This window comes from Hemiscyllium ocellatum, chromosome 5, assembly GCF_020745735.1.
Source record: "Hemiscyllium ocellatum isolate sHemOce1 chromosome 5, sHemOce1.pat.X.cur, whole genome shotgun sequence".
Lineage (NCBI taxonomy): Eukaryota > Metazoa > Chordata > Chondrichthyes > Orectolobiformes > Hemiscylliidae > Hemiscyllium > Hemiscyllium ocellatum.
Genome location: NC_083405.1, coordinates 73,901,629 through 73,918,983, shown reverse-complemented (window position 1 = coordinate 73,918,983; position 17,355 = coordinate 73,901,629). Strand labels below are relative to the sequence as shown.

Below are 17,355 nucleotides of genomic sequence, written 5' to 3'. Positions count from 1 at the left end.
GATTTGAATATAGAAGCAGAGATGTCTTGTTGCGATTGTACAGGGCATTGGTGAGACCACACCTGAAGCATTGTGAGCAGATTTAATTTCCATATCTGAGGTGTTCTAGTTATGGAGGAAATGCAGTAAAGATTTGCTAGACTGATTCTTGGGATGACAGAAGAATGAGGGGAGAATATAAAGCAAAACCAGGTGCTCCGGTTTCCTCCCATTATCCAAAGATGTGCAGCTTAAGTGAATTGACGATGCTAAATTGCCCATAATGTTCATGGATGTGTAGGTTAGTCAAGGGTAAATATAGGTTAGGGGAATGGGTCTGGGTGATTTACTCTTCAGATGGTCGGTGTGGACTTGTTGGGCTGAAGGGCCTGTTTCCACACTGTGAGGTTTTAAAGTTTAATTCTAATATGACAGCAACCCATCAGATTCGAAAAAGACTAGACAGTATAAACATAGAAACAGATAAATGGCAGTTACAGAGCACCTTACGTACCCATCCTCAGTGTAGCATGTTGCTGCTTGGAGTCCTCATGGCTACCAGTCAAATGGTCTCATCCTCATCCTTACCTCATTAGTATACTCAGTCTTTAAATAAATAACACAACATCCCTTTTTTTCTCCCAAAATAAAATGACATACACTAATACAGATGTATTTTTATGCTAATAGAACATGGTGTATCAACATGCAGCTCCAACTTTCAATATTTGAGACCTTTATGGACTGAAGTGACTTTTAAAAAGGACAAATGGTGCCAAAATCCTGGAGGGTGGCTAATATTGTACCTTTATTTGAGAAAAGCTGTCAGGAGAAATCGAAGAACTATAGACCTGTGAGCCTGACATCAGTGGTGGATAAGTTGTAGGAGGGGATTCTGAAAGATAAGATTTGGAGAGGCAAGGACTGATTAGGGATAGTCACCATAGCTTTGCATATGGGAAATTTTGACTCACAGACATGATTGAGTTTTTTGAGGACTTAACCAAAAATTATGAAGGCAGAGTGGTAAACATTAACAACATGGACTTTAGCAAAGCCTTTGACAAGATTCGACGTGGTAGACTAATTCGTAAAGTTAAGTCATATGGGATTCAGGAAAAGCTCACCAAAATTAGTTTGACAGTAGAAGACAGAGGGTGGTAGTGGAGGATTACTTTTCAGACAGTAGTCGTATTGTTGAACAGAGAGACCTAGGGTTTCAGGTTAATAGTTCTTTGGAAATTACTTCACAGGTAGACAGAGTGGTTAAGAAGACATTTAGCACACTTACTTCATTGCTCAGACATTGAGTAGAGGAGTTGTGATGTCATGGTGAGGTTGTACGAGACATTGATGAGGCTCCTTTTGCAGTGCTGTGTACAGTTCTGGTCACTCTATTATAGGACGGCTATTACTAAACTGGAGAGGGTTCAGAAAAGATTTACCAGGATGTTGTTGGGACTGGAGGGTTTGAGTAATAAACATAGGCTGGATAGGATGAGACTTTTTTACTGGAGCATAGGAAGTTGAAGAGCTTCAGTTACTAATCATTACATGATTTCCTTTTAAAATTCCACCTCTGAAACATTTATATCATCTTCATTTGGCCAACAGCATCTGAAATTGTCTGTCATCTCTTGTATTATGTCAGATCATCCTTCTATAATAAAATGATAATTTTCCATAATGCCCTCAGTCATGCTTCATCAGCTTTGTTTGAAATGTTTGAAATTTGTTGCATTTGTGCTGATCAATTGACTTTAAGAATATCTTCCACCTGGATAGCACCAGGTGCTACTGTCAAGAAGACACTTCTTCCTGAGGTGGCTGAGAGAATTCAGCAGGTCCATAAGGACAATCACCAATTTTTACAGATACATCTTTGAAAGCATTCTATACAGGTGCACAATAGCCTGGCATGGCAACTGCTCTGCCCAGGACTGTAAGAAGCTACAGAAAGTTGTGTGCACAGCCCAGATCTTCACAAAAGCCAACCTCCCATCCATGGGACTCCACAGAAAGGCTGCCAACATATTAAAAACCCCATGCCTCCCTAGAAATGTTCTGTTGCAATTTTGTCAGACAGAAGATACAGAAGCTTGAGCATATACACCAACATGTTCAAGAACAGCTTCTTCCATGCTGTTAATGGACTGATGAATGGATTTTCTAACTTCAAATAATATTGAGCTTGTTAATATTGATCTTGCTTTGTGCACCTCCTGTGCAGCCGTAACCTCGTATACCTTGCTCTGCCTAAGCACCCTATGATCTGTATGTCCTTGTTTGCTATGATCTGCCTGTATGGATCACAAAGTAAAACTTTTCACTGTACTCACTTCATGTGACTACAATAAATCAAGTCAAATCAAAGTCAATACTGTGTACTTGAAATGTAGGTGGAATTTTCATATTCAAAATTAAATGTGGTAATCTGCTCAATGTGTCCAAGAAAACCATTTTGGTACCAGGTTTGTTGCAGATGTCAAAGTCTTTTCTTGTACTTTTACAAAAATCATTTCCAATGGTTTGTGATTGACTTCCAGTGTGAAGTGCTTACTGTACAGATACATATGAAAACTTGTAATGCTGAATACTACAGCAAGTGTTCACATTGCACATTGGAATAATGGGATTCATTTACAGTCCAAATATATTCATTTGCCATCTTGGATGGTGCATGCCCTTAGCCCTTTCTGAACTGCATTGACTTTCAGGAATTCTTTTCCTTGGAAAATAGTATTGAAGGATACAGGTTTCAGGGCAATGCTTGTTTACGTGATTCAAAGATGTGTTAACACTCATCCTGCCATACACAGAGAACATCTTTTTTTTTTAGACTTACAGTGTGGAAACAGGCCCTTCGGCCCAACAAGTCCACACCGACCCGCCGAAGCGCAACCCACCCATACCCTTACATTTTTACCCCTTACCTAACACTACGGGCAATTTAGCTTGGCCAATTCACCTGACCCGCACATCTTTGGACTGTGGGAGGAAACCGGAGCACCCGGAGGAAACCCACGCAGACACGGGGAGAACGTGCAAACTCCACACAGTCAGTCGCCTGAGTCGGGAATTGAACCCGGGTCTACAGGCGCTGTGAGGCAGCAGTGCTAACCACTGTGCCACTGTGCCGCCCTTTTCTTCTGAGCTTTCTTAATGATGATGTTTTACAGAAACGTTTTGTATGAATGGTGCTAGGAAGTGAACAAAAATTTGAGGCATATCTGCAGGTCTTCTTTGTCTTGGTGATTAGGTATTGTAAAATATATATATAGCTTACCGGTAAACTTCCGAGTGGGCGTGTCCTCAGCGTTCGGAGGTCACGTGGTCCTCTGATGCGTGCGCAGAGGATGATCATGTGATGCTCCGAGACGCAGGCGCGGTCACGTGGTCTCCCTGTTTCTCGTTCCGGAAGAGTGCCGGGAGGTCACGTGATCGGCCGTTTCGCGCCCCGGAAGTGTGCAAGTCTGCCGTTTCGCGCCCAAAAGGAGGCCGCGTGGTGCTCCTTTTCAGAGACAAAGGAAGGTCACATGGGATCGGACATCCGGGAATGCGAGGAGGCGGGGAATGGAGTCAGAGCAACAGCCAATTAGAAGACAATCTCACTTGAGTGATGGTATGATGATTATTGTATGGTATAAAAGACTGGGTCAGGGGAAGATATACGTCTTTGTTCTTTGTGAACTGACTTACTTAGTAGTTTGTCAGGGACAGAAAGGTTTAGACCCAGAGCTTATTGCTAGAATAAAACTAAAAGTGTAAGATTGAATATCTTCTCCTATTGCTTTATTTAAAGTGCACGCAGGACTGGGCTCACACATAGAAGAAAATAAGTTGGTAGATTGAGCCCAAAATCTAACAATTGGTGACCCCGATGCGATACAGACAAAGTGACGTAAATGTGAGAAAAATAGAAACAACGGACACTGACGTCTGATGACGACAACAAGCGGCGCCGCATAAAAAAAAGGTGAGCAGACACCTGTTTATATCGAAGTTCTGCGATTTGGAGATACTAAATTGATTGTTGTCATTAGACTGCAAGTGTCCTAGTAATAGTAAGTGGATAAAGTATTGATTTAATACGTACGGGTTTAAAGTCCCATGGGGTTAGAGTCCTCATAAAAGCACCAAGGTACGTAAGTGTGAGAAGGTTTAAAGTCCTTTGAGCAGGATCTCATAAAAGCACCGCTCACAAGTGTTGATTTAATACGTACGGATTTAAAGTCCCATGGGGTTAGAGTCCTCATAAAAGCACCAAAGTATGTAAGTGTGAGAAGGTTTAAAGTCCTTTGAGCAGGATCTCATAAAAGCACCGCTCACAAGTGTTGATTTAATATGTACGGATTTAAAGTCCCATGGGGTTAGAGTCCTCATAAAAGCACCAAAGTACGTAAGTGTGAGAAGGTTTAAAGTCCTTTGAGCAGGATCTCATAAAAGCACTGCTCACGAATTTTGGTTGATGATTGATGTGTTGTAAGTTTTAAAATTATATTGGGAATGTACGGAGGGTAGTAGAAAAGCCAGTGATGTCTCTGAGACAAAAACGGTGGTGTCTCAGTGAGAAAGAGTAGGCAGTAGAAACTTAAAGGTGATAACGAAATTGCTGATAACTTGAACTGTAAGAATCAGTTGTTTGGGTGTATTTTATACAGATTGATTGGCAACCGGGTTTGTTTTTGATTGGGTTGGTTGTTTGGCTATATTAAATATAAATTGATTGGTTATTGGGCAGGAGGATTAAAAAAAACAGAAATACATAAAATGGTAGGGAATTTGATAAAGAGTGTGAAGAAAACAGAGGATGTTCTTCTGATTTATTATTGTCTGTAAAACAGCAGTGGGGTAAAGTTAGAAGTCAGTTAATTAGTGGGCTTGCAAAGAACAAACAAAAAACAATGATGGAGAAATATGGGAAGATTTGGGAAAATTTATAAAAGCAGGGCAAAGTCCCTAAAGATGAGGAGAGGAAGAAATTGTCACCGTTTTTGGGAAAAGCAGAAGAGCAGGTTAGATTAGAAGTAGAAGAGCATGTGAAGGGAAAGAAAAGGTCGATATTGGTTAGAAGAAAGTGGACAAAAGAAGGCGAAGAGAAAGAAGAGAGGAGGAGTCAAAAGTAGCACAGATAGTGAAGACGATGAGTCCCGCCCAGGGGGGCGGTCTAAACACGTACGCTGTCACTTTAAAAGGCTCACTTACCATGCATACTGAACAGAACCCATTAGGGGTACAGCCTCTGTTTGAAAACAGTTATGATTTGCGACAGAGGGAGATATTGTGGCTGCACATAAAATATCAGCACCAACTGCCTCTAGTTTATAAAGGCTCTTTAATGGGGGATGTGTATCAGCCCTTTACCTATACGGATATGAATTGTATTTTGGATAAAATGCCCCCACCCATGGAGGGAGGTGGACCCTGGATGACTAAATTTTGCCAATATACACTAGGCTTCCAGGTGGCCATGGGCGATTGGAAAGCATTATTGGGCAAACAATTGAGTATGTGGGAGGTACAGCAGATTGAAGTGTCTGCGGGGACCACCTTATTATCTGACTCGGACCCGTTTGCGCAGCATGCCACCTCTGTGGGAAGGGCAATGAGGGATAGATTCCCGATTCCACCAGGAGCGATGCACTCGCTCACCTTCACAATGAAGGAGGGCGAGGAAATGCCTGCCTTTTTGGCTAGATGTAAAGGCACGTGGACAGATACTGCGGGGAGCCATCCAGGGTCAGGTCAGCTACAGACCACATTATTTAGGAATGCCGTTATGGCAGGGATGCCTAAGGAAGTAAAAGAGGCAATGGAGAGTAATCCTGATTATCCCAGGGTGTTCTACAGAACAGTGGGAAAAACATTTGATGCATCGTATGAAGCGATACAGGACAAAACAGAATGAAGATAAACAGAGCAATGAGTCAGCACAAGTGCAGTTGCTGAAGTTACAGCTTGATGAGGCTAGAAGGAAGGTTAATGAAACAAAGAAGGCCTCCCAAAAGATGACTAATCAGATGGTTCAGCAGCCGTCGCCACAAAACCAATCTGCTGAGTCTAGACCCAACACCTGATTCGATGCCATACTACCCCCTTTATGGGGGCAGGCCAAGAGGTGTTTCAGGATGAATGCGTGGTAGAGGAAGGGGCCGTGGAGGAGTCAGAGGTTAGCCACCGAACACTTGTTTTGAATGTGGCCAACCTGGGCATTGGAGAAGAAATTGTCCCCTGCTGTGGGGGCCCCAGGGATGCCAGGGATTGATCCGAGGACAGTATGTCCCCTTAAATCAGCCTCCTAATCTGCCTTTGATATCGCCACTGATCACATCAGTGGCCGGACAGACTTTTTCATCACCAATATATTTCATCACCTGCATGTCCTGTGAATTTGATGGGACGTGACTTGTTGGTGAGATGTGGGGTCTCGGTTCTGTGCGGACCAGACGGACTCGTAGTGACCTTTCCAAATGGCTATTCTGTTAACTGTTCGATGGCGATGATTTACTCTGGACCCCAAATGATATTATCACCAGACACATCACCAAAGGCAGAAGGGCAGTGGGCAGATATACTGGCGACTCCTTGAATCTGAGGAAGGGCAGAATAACGGCATACAGTCTTTATACAACCAATGGCGACCCTGGGCTCAGATGCTGCATCCCTATGCTCCTCCTGCAGATCCCCTTCATGTGACCCTATACTATGACAGATGACAATAAAATCTATCAGCATGCATTCTATCAACATCTAGAAGGTGTGGTGAATGTTGTGGAACTAACTCTGGAACAGTTGGAATGGTACGAGATGTCTGAAGAAGCTATGCCGCCTTTCACATTGGCAGTGCATGCTGAATATCAGGCCAAAGATCTGGGACCTATGTCCAAACGTTTGATAGAGCTAACTGATTGGGTTTGGACTCAGTTACCCGGCTTGCAATATTCACCCTCAGTTGAAGCTTATAGACTTATGCACAGAACAACTGAAAAGGTGTTGCTGGAACATAGGCAGATTGAAAGGTTTCATGGCAGGGAAAAGACGGACCATCCACAGGCTGCAGCGATGCTTGATACACTACCGGATGCCTTGTGGTCAGCAGGTTCGACGGACGTTGGTTACTGCGAACACGTTGCATCAATCACATTCGATTTAATAGACCACACTCCGATTTGGCAGAGACAATACCCACACAAACCAGAGGCTGAAGCTGGCATTGCCGACACAGTTGAAGGATTGGTAGCAGCAGGGGTGCTAGAACCCTCTCAGTCAGCCTGGAACACTCCTATCTTACCTGTAGAGAAGCAGAATACAGGCAAATATAGGATGGTGCATGATCTTCGACGGATCTACAGTGTCGTTTCTACTCCAACAGTTCCAGTCCCAAACCCCTATACTGCGATGTCTGTGCTGACCCCTGACCATAAGTGATTCTCGTGCATTGATCTGGCCAATGCGTTCTTTTGTTTGCCCCTAGCTGATCATTTCAGGGACATTTTTTCGTTTACCTATAAAGGCCAACAACTTTGTTATACAAGGGTCCCTCAAGGGTTCATTTTGTCACCTGGGGTGTTTAATCAGGTACTGAGACAGCAGCTGAAGGATCTGATGCTCCCAGACGGGGTGGTATTGATCCAGTATGTGGATGACATTCTTTTGGCAGCACCCGACCATGTTTCTTGTTTGGCAGCTACAAAGTCGTTGCTGTTACTCTTGTATAACATCGGTTTCAAAGTTTCATGGGCTAAATTACAATGCTGCTGACGGACGGTGTCTTTTTTGGGTAGAGTTATTTCCAGTAAGGGAACAAGTGTGTCTCCATCCCATGGATCCTCTATTCTGCATCATGCCAAACCAGTCACTGTAAAAGACATGCTCTCATTTCTTGGGTGGGCAGGATACAGAAGACAATTTGTTCCCTCATATGGGGGACTTACTTTCCTTCTAAGGGCCATGGTAAATGAGCAAGACATAAGAAATTTGTTGGCCCATTTGCAGTGGACCACGGAGGCAGACGAAAGTTTTATATCTCTTAAACAGGCCCTAATGCAGGCTGCTGATTTAGCGGTCCCGGATTACAAAGAGCCATTTTTCCTCGATATTTCTGAAAAAGCACACACAATAAATGGTGTTCTTTTTCAGAAAAAAGGGGGAGGCAGGCAGGTGCTGATGTATGTAAGTGTTACCCTTGACCCAATAGAGGACAGATACCCGCCATGTACAAGACATGCAGCAGGGGTAGCAAAAATTCTCCAAAAGGTAGCACATATAGTCATGGGCCATTCACTAACAGTACTGACGACACATAGTATAGTGGCCTATGTGAACTCAACAGCCTTTACAATGACGCCACTGCGGCAGATCAGGTTAGAGAAAATCCTGAGTGCACCACATATAATTTTTACACATGAAGGAATTAACATGGCTGATAACATGGGAGAAGGAGAGCTACATATGTGCGGAAAGGGCACAGAGAGACGCCAAAGTTAGGCCAGATTTACAGGCAATTCCATTAGTAGACCCAGAGGAAGTGCTGTTCAAAGATGGTTGCTGTTACAAGCATCCAACTGAAGGACTTAAAGCAGCCTAGGCAGTGGTGCGACAGACAAGTGAGGGATTTGAAGAAGTGTTGATAGGAAAAGTGACAGGCAAAGAATCAGCCCAATTGGCTGAACTACAGCCAATGATTGAAAATTATATCAGAGAATGTAAAACGTGTTCAGAATATAATGTAAAAGCAACAGTGAAACCACTAGAGGGAAAATTCCCTCTCCCAAGAATGCCAGGTCAGGAAATAGTGATTTACTACACTGACATGGTAGAGAGAGTAAATGGATACAGGTACCTTTTGGTAGCAGTGGATGCATACACTGGTTGGCCAGAAGTGATACCTGCGAAAAAGGAAGATGCAAAGACAGTGATCAATTTTTTGATAGACCAATATATTCCAACTCATAGGTTTCCAAAGAAAGTCACGTCAGATGATGGCACACATTTTAAGAATAAAGACCTGCAAGAACTAGAAGCAGCTTTAGGATTGAAACATGCATTTGGAACGGTGTACCATCCTCAGTCACAGGGAAAAGTGGAGAGAATGAACCAGTTCATAAAGGGAAAAATAGGAAAAGTCTGTGCACAAACGAAGTTAAGTTGGGTGGATGCCCTACCTTTAGCCTTAATGTCCATTAGAAGCTCAGTAAACTCTATTACAGGGTTTACCCCGTACGGGCTAACAACAGGGCAGCAGTTACCGGGACCAACAGCTGGAATACAGATGTTAGAGGGAGGAGTCTCAATGAGGTACAAACCTTATTATGATCAACTAACAGCTTTGGTCTCAGCTTTCTCTAAACAGGTTGGATTGGAAAAGGGGGACCTACAGAGCCAGGCGCCATCCACCACAGAGTGGGTCCTGCTGAAGGTGATCAAATGGAAGTGGTCAGAGCCACGGTAGACAGGACCTTACAAGGTGGTGGAAAGGACATCTCATGTGGTTTGACTACAAGGGAAAGGAGACACTTGGTACCATTGGAGCCAGTGTGCAGCCACGGAACCGCCAATGAGAACTCTAGAACAAATAAGAACAGAAAAAGAGTAGAAGGGTCTTAAACTTTTAATTTTTGTGTAACGAATATCATGTTTATTTTAGTAGCTAGCCCACATTATCCTAGGTCGTTAAGGTTGAGAGTTTTTGCTATTTTAAGTATAAGTGTTATGATGTTGTTAATAAGGGCATCAACCGCGAGGGACAAACACACAGACGAGGTAGAGAGTCCCAGGAATAAGAGATCAACAGGACAAGAGATGGACAAATGTTAAGGGAGCCGGGTACATATTAGACATGATAAAAAGCGTGATACAATATACCAGTTTGACTTATGTCACGTAAATTGACTGCGGCTAAAATACAGGGAACTGGAGGGAGTATGATGTATATCTTTGTATCTACACTATTTACTATGACCCATGCCCTTCGTGGGATAGTGTAGTAACATGGACTGGGGTACAATGGACACCTAAGAAGTTGTCACCCTCGGATAATAGATGGGAGGTTAGAGACTATGTGAGCCTGACAAAGGGGGAAATCAACCATTCCTCAGAGCTAAAAAATCCACTCCTGTTAACCCTGACAAGATTCAACATTAATCCTGGGTCTGAAGAGGTACAGATTTACTGTGGAATTGATGACAGAAGCTTTTATTTTGTAATAGGGGTTCCCCACAGAGTACCTGATGAATATAAGTTGGTAGACCAGGTAACAACAGGATTTGAGAATCTCCCAATTATTAGTGCTTTATTCCCAGTTACGCCGAATAAAAATGTTGATCGAATTAATTATGTACATTACAATGTACTCCGGCTAGCCAATAGAATTAGAGACGCGGTAGTGGGACTCTTTGAACAACTGGCAGCGACCTCATTGATGACAGTACAAAATAGAATGGCCTTAGATATGTTGTTGGCAGAAAAAGGGGGGAGAGTGCTCTATTTTGGAGGTCAATGTTGTACGTTCATCCCCAACAATACAGCACCTGATGGCTCGGTAACAAGAGCCCTGGAAGGATTAAGAACTTTATCTGAAGAAATGCATGAACATTCAGGTGTTGACAACCCTCTAGGAGGCATTTTTGATTCCTGGGTAGGGAAATGGAATGGATTAATTGTGTCTGTGTTTATATCCCTCGTTGGTATGACCATTGTGTTCGTGTTGTGTGGATGTTGTTGTATCCCCTGTATTAGATCATTGTTGAACAGGGTAATTATTACAGCAATTGAAGGGAAGGCTCCACCGCCCTACCAGATGTTACAGATGGAGACGGAAACCATGGCTCTGGCAAGAGGGGAAGACTATGTGTCGGAGAGTGAATGCGATGCATAAAACTGGTTTGTTGGTCTCATTTTCATGAGACCAAAAAGGGGAGTTGTAAAATATATATATAGCTTACCGGTAAACTTCCGAGTGGGCGTGTCTTCGGCGTTCGGAGGTCATGTGGTCCTCTGATGCGTGCGCAGAGGATGATCACGTGATGCTCCGAGACGCGGGCGCGGTCACGTGGTCTCCCTGTTTCTCGTTCCGGAAGAGTGCCGGGAGGTCACGTGACCGGCCGTTTCGCACCCCGGAAGTGTGCGAGTCTGCCGTTTCACGCCCGAAAGGAGGCCACGTGGTGCTCCTTTTCAGAGACAAAGGAAGGTCACGTGGGATCGGACATCCGGGAATGGGAGGAGGCGGGGAATGGAGTCAGAGCAACAGCCAATTAGAAGACAATCTGACTTGAGTGATGGTATGATGTTTTGTATGGTATAAAAGACTGGGTCAGGGGAAGATATACGTCGTTGTTCTTTGTGAACTGACTTACTTAGTAGTTTGTCAGGGACAGAAAGGTTTAGACCCAGAGCTCTGTATACTTTATCCACTTATTGCTAGAATAAAACTTAAAGTGTAAGATTGAATATCTTCTCCTATTGCTTTATTTAAAGAGCACGCAGGACTGGGCTCACACATAGAAGAAAATAAGTTGGTAGATTGACCCCAAAGTCTAACAGTATATGTCTTACATCTTCAGTGTTGTTTGGATCAGGACAGGTCCCATAACCTGAAGGAATAATGGATCTGATCTATTCATCTGGTTCTTCATGCCATTGAAGATGAGACGTCTATGCTGTCATCAGTGATTAAAGGCTTGAGTCTTGCTCTTCTTTGGTTTTGCCCAATGCAGCAATATCATGCATGTACACCTGGGAATTCCTTCTGTTAGTCTGTCAGGAACAGATCCTGACTGACCAATTTACTGAAAGGTAGTCTGTAGAGCAATACCTTCCAAATGGTATTCTGAAAGTCATAATTTCTTGATTGTTTGGCTAAGTGAACCAACCAATATCCATGTTCAGCATCCAGCTTTGAAACAAATTTAGCTCCTTGTGAATTTGAGATTCAGTCCCTCTCATGTTGAAATTTTGTCTGGATATCTCTTGAAGGGTACATTTGGACAACTTGGATCCTGATTCTGCCATCTTAATTTTGTGTATGTGCTCGGACTATACTGGTCTGTGTGCTAATGTACATGACAAATAATAATGTCATGTTGCACATTATCCGGCTTATTTTATGCCTTTTAAACATCTGAATGCTGCCCTTTCTGGGAGAGTCAATTGACAGAGTTGTACCTTCCCAAAGGTACAATATGGGTGGCACAGTGGCACAGTGGTTAGCACTGCTGCCTTACACTACCAGAGACCCGGGTTCAATTCCCGCCTCAGGTGACTGACTGTGTGGAGTTTGCACATTCTCCCCGTGTCTGTGTGGGTTTCCTGCAAAGATGTGCAGGTCAGGTGAATTGGCCGTGTTAGGTAAATGTAGGGGTATGGGTGGGTTGTGGGTCGGTGTTGACTTGTTGGGCCGAAGGGCCTGTTCCCACACTGTAAGTAATCTAATAACATCTTCCTTTTTATTTCCTATAGCGTTACACCTGTCTTGGCATACTTTCTCTAAGTCCTCAAAAGAATTTAGTGCTTGATGAATCTGTTTCCTTTTAATGTGATATGTATTGATGAATTCAGATATGTGCTTTAATATTTAATTGTAAAGTAAGGCACCACAATAACTGTACTGGAACAGGACAGCCTTAAATATCATTACAACAATTTGTTACTTGGAAATTGTGAGTTAACTTATGTGTGCGGGTGCCACTTGTTCTGGCAACGATCCATTATTTTGTGACAACTCTGTGTACTTGTCATTTCATAAACCTTCACATCAGTCAGAATCACTTAACACTTGAACTAGTCAGCACCATTTTATTTTTACAACTTGATGCTTTTTGAATTAATATGAGAATTACAGTTAAATTAAAAATAAATGTTTCACTTCAGTCACAGAAATTATGCTAGAGACATAAAACGTGACTGTGCTCTTTGATTGATGTGGTGCCATGACTGGGAATGAGTAGGAGGATATGTTTTCATTTGGCATCTGAAGTCATGTCAAATTGATAAGTTAAGAATATTTCAGTGTGTGTCAAAAATATCCAAGGGGTGGTTGGGTGAACAAATAAATAAAACAAATATGAAAGAAAATGTCATTTCCGTGAAATAATTGCAGGTTGTAGCATTTGAAAGATATTTTGCAATAAATGATAGTGAAGCAGTGGCATGTTGGTATTGGCTGCAGTTCTGTGAACCACTCACAATTCTGATTTGTATAACTGATATTCTGCTTCAGTCAATGTAATCAAAGTTGGGCCAGATTAATGTACTATCATTTGTGAATTTAAAACAGATTGAGGAAAAATTTATAAGTATGAAGCTTTGGAAATACCAATGTTGGGAAGGACATAACAGAATAGAATGTTTTGCAGCAGAAAGAAAATAGATATGTTGTTCCAGCAACAGGAAGTGCAGGAGCGTCAAACAGGAGGCTGTCGGGATGGTGAGCAAAAATGTAAGAACTCACCTTTAGATTAGATTCCCTACAGTGTGGAAAAAGGCCCTTTGTCCCAACCAGTCCACATCAACCCTCTGAAGAGTAACCCACCCAGACCCATTGATCTAATACTATGGGGCAATTTAGTATGACCAATTCACCTAACTTATATATCTTTGGACTGTGGGAGAAATCCAGAGCACTTGGTGTAAACCCATGCAAATATAGGGAAAACGCAAACTCCACACAGTCACCCAAGACTGGAATTGAACCGGGGACCCTGGGACTGTGAAGCAGCAGTGCTAACCACTGAGCCACTATGCTGAGATCAGGAGTAGAGGAGCCTCAGCTTTTGAACTTATCCAACAGGTATGAGATTCTTGCTCCCTGTGTGGATCAGGAAAAGGGCTGCAGGGAGGATGAGCCAGCTGACCACGGCACATCGGTGCAGAAGGCCATTCAACAGTGGGGAGCAAAAAGACAAGTGGTAGTTAAAGGGGATTCTATAATTAGGGGGATAGAAAGCATCATTTGCAAGCTAGATGCCAGGGTGCAGGACATCTCTGACCAGCTTAAAAGGATACTGGAGTGGGAGGAGGAGGATCTAGTTGTTGTGGTCCATTTTGGGACGAACAAATAGGCAAGGCTAGGAAGGAGGACCTGTTTGGGGATTATCGAGCACTATGAATGACATTAAGGAACAGGTCCTCAACGGTCATAATCACCAGATTATTCCTCAAGCTAAGTGCAAATTGGCTTAGGGACAAGAAAATTATGGAAGTAATCCCGTGGCAAAGGAAATGGTGTGGGAAAGAGGGGTTCCATTTCATATTTCATGGGGCATTGACATCAGTTTTGGAACCAGGGGTGAACTGTACCGATGGGACGGTCTCCACCTGAACGGATCTGGAACCAGTGTTCGAGCAAAAAGGATAAATAGGGTGGTCACTAGGACTTTAATCTAGTTAGTTGGGGGGAAGGGACAGGGAAAGCAACAGGAAATATGGTAATAAATGAAAAGGTAAGCAGCTGGTTAGCACGCATGCAGAAGGGTTTAAGTTCAACGCAGACTATGAAAGAAGCAAAACAGAAGGATAACTCAGGAGATATTAGAGGTGTTGTGAATCATGATGATAAGAAAGCCAGCATAAAGGCACTCTGCCTAAATGCTCATAGCATTTGTAACAAGGTTGATGAGTTAACAGCACAAATCATCATGAGTGAATATGATTTGGTAACTATCACGGAGACATGGTTGCAGAATAGTCATGACTGGGAATTAAATATCCAGAGGTACCAGACTATTTGGAAAAATAGACAGGAATGCAAGGGAGGTAGTGTACTGTGACATTCAAGGATGACATCAGGGTAGTGCTAAGAGATGATATAAGTTCTATGGAGCATGAAGTCAAATCTATTTGGGTGAAAATTAGGAATTCCAAGAAGAAATAGTCACCGATAGGCATACTCTATAGGCCACCAAATAATAATATTATATTGAGGCAGGCAATAAACACGGAAATAACTAATGCCTGCAAAAATGGTACGGCTATTATCATGAGGGATTTTAATCTGGATAGCTTGGAGGAGGAGTTTGTTGAGTGTATCTGTGATAGTTTTCTTGAACAGCATGTAGTGAACCCAACGAGGGAGCAAGCTTTCCTAGATCCTAGGCATGATGGTGAATATCCTTGCCAACATTTATAGGTACGCCATCGAGAGCATTTTGTCTGGATGTATCACTACCTGGGATGGCAACTGTACCACTCAAGATCAGAGACGGTTACAGAGATTGTGAACTCAGCCCCGACAATCAAAAAGGCCAACCTTCCAACTATAGAAACCATCTACCAGGTCTGCTCTCAAGGAAAGGCCACCAGCATTCTTAAAGATCTATCCCAACCTGGCAATGTTTTTCTACAACCTCTACCATCGGGGAGAAGGTACAGAAGCCTGAACATATGCACCAGCTGGTTTCGAAACAGTTTCTACTCTACTGTTGTTAGGATAATGAATGGATTCACCAACTTTTAACATTCGCCTGTACCTGTGTTTTTGTTTTTGCTGCTGTTTACCTGTTATTTACTTATCTATGCTACTTAACTCTGTGATCTGCCTGTACTGCTGGCAAGACAAAGCTTTTCAATGTGCCTTGGTACACATGACAATAAATTCAATTCAATTCAATTCATCTGGTCCTGTGTAATGAGACAGGAGTAATTAATAACCTCATAGTCAGGGATCCTCTTGGAAGGAGTGATCACAGTATGGTTGAATTTAAACACAGCTCGATACTGTGAAGATTAAATCCAATACCAGGGTCCTGTGCTTGAATAAGGGGGACTATGATAGAATGAGGGAGGAACTGCCTAAAAGAGACTGGAAACAGAGACTTTATCGTGCCACAGTTGACAAGCAGTGGAGGACCTGTAAAGAAATTTTTCAAAGTGCTCAGCAAAAATATATTCCAGTGAGAAGCATGGACTGTAAGAGGAGGGATAATCTGCCATGGCTATCCAAGGAAATAAGGGAGGCTACCAAAGTGAAAGAGAAGGCATACAAGAGGGGCCAAAAACAGCAGGAATCTAGAAGATTGGGAAAACTTTAAAGGTCAACAGAAAGCCATAAAAAGAACTATAAAGAAAAGTAAGATAGAGTCTGATAAAAAACTAACACAAAAAATAAGGATAAATAGCAAACGTTTTATAAATATATAAAATGAAGAAGAGTGGCTAAAGTAAATGTTGATCCTGTAGAGGATGAGAAAGGGCAGTTAGTTATGGGATCGGATAAAATGGCTGAGGCATTGAACAGGTACTTTGCATTGGTCTTCATAGTGGAGGGTAATAACAACAGGCCAGTAAATGACGAAGAGACAAAGGTAGGTGAGGACCTGGAAACAATTATTGTTATGGAAGAGTTAATGTTGGATAAGCTAATGGAGCTAAGGATTGATAAGTCTCCTGACCTTGATGGAATACATCCCAGGGTACTAAAAGAGATGGTGGAAGAAAAAACAAATGGACTGGCAGCAATTTTCTAAAATTCGCTGGACACTGGACAAGTCCCAGCAGATTAGAAAATCGCAAATGTGAAGCCACTGTTTAAAAAGGGAAGTAGACAAAAGATGGGGAACTACAGAACAGTGAGCTGAACCTCTGTAGTGGGGAAGATGCTTGAGTCTATTATCAAAGAAGAAATAGCAGGGCATTGCAAAAGAAGTTTTCCCATTGTACAGATGCAACATGAGTTCATGAAGGCAGGTCATGCTTCATAAATCTTTTGGAAGTCTATGAAGACATTTGAAACACGGTGGACAACAGAGACCTAGTGGATGTGGTGTACCTGGGTTTCTAAAAGGCCTTTGACAAGGTGCCACATATGAGGCTGCTGTATAAGCTAAGGATGCATGGTGTTAGGGATAGAGTATTAACGTGGATAGAGGATTGGTTGACCAACAGGAAGCAAACAGTTGGGATAAATGGGTGCTATTCTGGCAGGCAATCAGTGACTAGTGGTGTGCCTCAGGGATCGGTGTTGGGACCACAATTATTTACTATTTATATAGATTCCTTGGAGTTGTGGACCACGTGTACAGTGTCAAAATTTGCCAATGACACTAAGATGAGTGGCAGTGCAAAGTGTGCAGAGGTCTGTGAGACTTTGCAGAGGAACATAGATATATTGAATGAGTGGGCAAAGGCCAGGCAGATAGAATACAATATTAGTAAATGTGAAGTCACACATTTTGATAGGAGTAACAGCAAAATGGATTATTGCTTGAATTGTAAAAAGTTGCAGCATGTTGATTTGCAGAGAGATCTAGGTGTCCTTGTGCATGAAACACAGAAGGTTGGTCTGCAGGTACAATTAAGAAGGCAAATGGAATTACTAAAGAGGTTAGTTTAAAAGCAGAAAGGTAATTTTACAGCTGTACAAGGTGCTGGTGAGGCCACACC

General features: G+C 42.6%; 1 pseudogene; it reads left to right on the top strand.

Moving 5' to 3' along the window:
- Positions 1-6,684: 6,684 nt before the first annotated feature.
- LOC132816202 (uncharacterized) lies at positions 6,685-9,430 on the top strand (annotated as a pseudogene).
- Positions 9,431-17,355: the final 7,925 nt, after the last annotated feature.